At 34.9% G+C, this 4,446-nt stretch overlaps 1 non-coding gene across 1 annotated transcript; it reads right to left on the bottom strand.

Moving 5' to 3' along the window:
• Positions 1-3,839: 3,839 nt before the first annotated feature.
• Positions 3,840-4,050, bottom strand: LOC123393409. Its single transcript, XR_006608173.1, has one exon. It is a non-coding gene; the product is annotated as a small nucleolar RNA U3 (small nucleolar RNA).
• Between the last annotated feature and the right edge of the window lie 396 nt (positions 4,051-4,446).

Genomic DNA, 4,446 nt, shown 5'->3' with positions numbered 1-4,446 from the left:
TTTTGTCCGAAGTAAAAATTCTAAATGTCACCTTTATTGGTTTATTTAAGTATTCTTTAAATCAGAAATTTGAGGGTTCCTGGGTGGCTTAGTGGGTTAAGTCGCTCCTTCGGCTCAGGTTATGATCTCAGGGTCCTGGAATCGAGTCCCGCATCGGGCTCTCTGCTCAGCAGGGAGCCTGCTTCCTCCTCTATCTCTGCCTGCCTCTCTGCCTACTTGTGATCTCTGTCTGTCAAATAAATAAATAAAATCTTAAAAAAAAAAGAAATTTGATAGTTGCTACATTTATGTACATTCAACCATGAGTCCTTAAATCAAACATATACCCTAGTTTACCTCAATTTCTATTTGATCTATCAGACTAAGTACCATGGAAATAGCTCATCAATAAAAGGAATCTTCCATTACTATACTTCCTCAGGTTTTCCTTTTTAAAAAAGGATTTCTGCTTCCTTTTCTTGTATAAAACTAGGTGTATACATTGTTGACCAGTCTCAAAATACTATCCTAATCTAATATCCTTTATTTCAAATTTTGATGTTTTAAGATTATGTGAGTCTAGTAAATAGATCTAATGGAACATAATAAGCATTTAAAAGTTATACTGTTTACATAATTGTAACAGTCTGTTTATATGAATAGAAAAGAATGTGGCTAGCTGCCTACACACAGCTGGAAATGCAAACATGACTCAATTAGACAGCTAGTGTTCTGTTTTAGAGCTGATGAAACAGATTGAGTGTATACCATGGGGATTTAATGCAGAATATTAACATGTGGTTAAAACACAGGCATCACAGACATCATAAATAACAGCATCAAAATAATAAGCATACTATAGAATTGAAAATCTTTTACTCCAACATTATGGGACAATGATATTATCTTGTCTATCATAATTATATGGGCCAAGTTAAATATTGGTATATAGAAAAATAGGACCTTCAAGGAGTAGGGCTTAGAAAAACATATAAATAGGAGTGAAAGCATTCAGAGGGATGTAATTTAATATGTCATTGACTAAATTCTTTACAAACCACTGAGAAACAATATTTCTGAGTCCATTTTTATAGAAACAAAGTATTTGGTTCTATTTGAAAATGAAGAAATTAGAGTGTCTATTACTTTCTGGATATGTCCTGTTCAGATTCTCAAGAAATCAACATAAATGCCTAAAAATAATCACTTTTATAAAGCATTTTTATAAGTAAGCAAGGTGAAAATGCAAATTAAACTTAGGTATAAGAAGATGTGTCCATTTTCAGATAAATGTATTTAAATGTAATAAACATAAGATAAACAGTGCCTTTGATGGTACTAATCTTAGGTTTTTCTAAATCTTTCAAGAATCTCTGAATGTTTAAATTATTAACAAATCATTTGTTTATTTTTTTCACTGTGGAAGTACATTATAGAGAAATTGTTATTTTGAATTAGGTCCCCATCTGATTAGCTGGTGTTCCCTAGGGCCATCAGTGACTCTTACTCTTTCTGTGCATCATCCATATCTTGTTGGGTTTTGGACGTCATTCTCATACTGGTTCCTTCATTTTTGCAAGACGGTTACTCTAACTCAACATCATATTTGAGTTCTGTCATGGGTTGTAATTGTTACCTTCCCCAGCCCCCGCCAAAATACACACACACACACACACACACATTTATATATAAAATATATGTTTTAACTCCAATAGCTGTCAAATATGACCTGTACTTTTTTAGAGATTAGGGACTAATCCAATATGACTGGTATCCTTATAAAAATAACTTTGACTGAGAAGCAGATGCATGGAGAGAAGATAACATGACAAGACACAGGGAGAAGACGGTGGTCGACAAGCCAAGGAGAAAGGCTTGGAACAGATCCTTCTCCTCCTGGACTTCAGAAGGAACCAACCCTGCAGATAAATTGATTTCACATTACAAACGCTTCAGAACAGTGAGACATTGAACTTCTATTGCACACGCCACCCATTTTGTAATACTTTGTTATGTCAGCTCTGGAAAACTAGTACAAATTCAAAGCAAGAATATGGGGAAAAGTAGAAAATTCTTGGATTTTTCTAGCTGTACCTGTCTCTTTTTATCAAGAAAGTACCTGTTCTAGGAAACCCATGGTTGATTTCTATTCAGGTGTCGTATTCCAGGAAAAGATTATGCAGTCAAAAAACTAGGCCAAGCTGCAAATAAAAAAGTGGCTGCCGAAGGGACAGGGAAAATTAGTCAACTCAGCATGATTCTTACTTTTGAAATGTTCAGTCAGGGGTCATTTCTTCCTCAAAAAAAAAAACAACAAAAATGTTATATTAGCACATATGCAATGGAATGATAGCATCTACCAAATAGAAATTTTTATTCTACTACTTGTATATATGGAATAACGTCATATACTTCTAATTCATCTATTAGAGATATGTTAGCTATATTTATGAAGGTGAATGTTTTAAACAGATCTACAAGACTAAAAAAGAAGATGGAATGGCAAAGAGATGCATTTATTATAGGTTTCAGGGAACTTGAAGTAAGGGAACTATGACCTAATTCTAGATATATATTTACCCTCTGTAATTTGGTCTTTCCAAATGTTCTCCATACTTCATCTCACAACTTAAAAAAAAAATCATCTGTTTACAATATAGTATGATATTGATTATCTAGACGTGTCTAATACCAAATACTTTGAATTATAAACATATTCTTATGCTCAACAAAATAGAAAATTTTAAAATAAGAATAGGGATTGGGTTTGATATTACAATTTTTTATAACTGTTTGATTTTTGTCCATGTTAATACAATTCAATATAGTTTTAAAATTCATTTCTTGAAGAGCCAGTCATTCCTGTGCTGGAATTACCCTTTTTGAGGAAGACAACTATTATGCAAATTTTCAACTCCAATATTCACCAAAGGAAATATGTTCTTTTTAAAAAATTTTTTTAAAAGATTTTATTTATTTATTTGACAGACAGAGATCACAAGTAGGCAGAGAGGCAGGCAGAGAGAGAGAGGAGGAAGCAGGCTCCCTGCTGAGCAGAGAGCCCTATGTGGGACTCCATCCCAGGAACCTGAGATCATGACCTGAGCCCAAGGCAGAGGCTTAACCCACTGAACCACCCAGGCACCCAGGAAATATATTCTTTATGATAAACCTAATCTTGGCCAAAAAATAAAATTTCTATATGAAACACTAAACAATATTTTTGCATATCAAATATTTTTAAGCTTTTTTAAAGTAAACTTTTATTAATTCCTTTATGACCATTTAAAGGCCCAGATATGACAAGTTTTCTTATTAAGTGATGTTTTCCATTTTGCTGTTACTCTAGATAAGTTTAACTGTTTACCAAAATCTGGTCTCTTTGTTCCCACCTTAAAGGTGTAGCTGGAAGGTAGTTACCAAACCAATTATTACATCTTCTCCCTCTCTACCACCCCCTTATTACTATGTGTAGTAACTGTAGCAGTCACTGTATTAGTTGTACTAGTCATTAGTCAATTGAATGAAAGGAAAAGTGGTGTGTGGCATTTGGGGACCAAGGTTTTCAAGAAATGGATGTGCCTTCCTCATGGTGTGACACCTTCTGCTTGCAGTTGTTGAAGACTGTGAGGCCCTATGGGATGATGGAACAGCAGAATAAAAGGAATCCAGGGCAAAGATGTCACCAGGGATGAAAATAAGTCCCTTAACCCAAATGACTTGCTCGAGACTGAAATATGAACAAGATATAAACTTCCATTAAGTTGAGCCCTTAAATCTTTAGGTCTATTTTTATAGCAGTTATCCTGTAAAAATATCCTATCTTAAACAATGAAGCTTTTTCCCCCTCCCCCTCAACCTCCACTGAGATGGTTTCCCTTTCTTTTTGCTCTTCCAAGGGAGGGAAGAGTGATCATCAATGGCAAAGGGCAGCTGTAGAAGCTACACCCAGAGCGAGCTTCATGCTCAGGAAGGGACACTGTACTTCCTCCATGGTTTCCTGGATTCTATATGTTCAGAGAAACTTCTCTAGTGACAAACTATAGAAGTGATCCCTAAAAGTATAGTCTTTTTCTTGCCACTTTTTATAAAAAAATGCTAAATGATCATTTAAGTGTTTTCTAGATTGCAACTTCTGCAATAGCAGGATTGGTGTGTTACCTGTCAACTGCTGAGAAGCTATTGTGACTGTCACTTTGGAAGTGCTTAAATGATTGATGAATCAAAGAAGCAAATCTCTTACAATAGACTAAAAAAGTGGTGTTCATTTTGTCTGACCCAGAAGCAAACTTATGACTCTTATGTCCTTAGCCAATATCTAGCTTTTGTATTTCAACCCAACTAGAATGTTTCCCCAGTGGCTTCATGACAGAACATTCCCAGCTGTTTCAGTGTCGCATAGCAAAGCTCTGACAGCTTTCAGAGTAAGAGTCAATATTAGTTAATAATCCATCTGCAGTTGCAACT

Source organism: Mustela putorius, unplaced genomic scaffold (assembly GCF_011764305.1).
Source record: "Mustela putorius furo isolate JIRA1106 unplaced genomic scaffold, ASM1176430v1.1 tig00000832_pilon_pilon_pilon, whole genome shotgun sequence".
Classification (NCBI taxonomy): Eukaryota; Metazoa; Chordata; class Mammalia; order Carnivora; family Mustelidae; genus Mustela; species Mustela putorius.
This window is presented reverse-complemented; position numbering and strand designations above follow the sequence as displayed.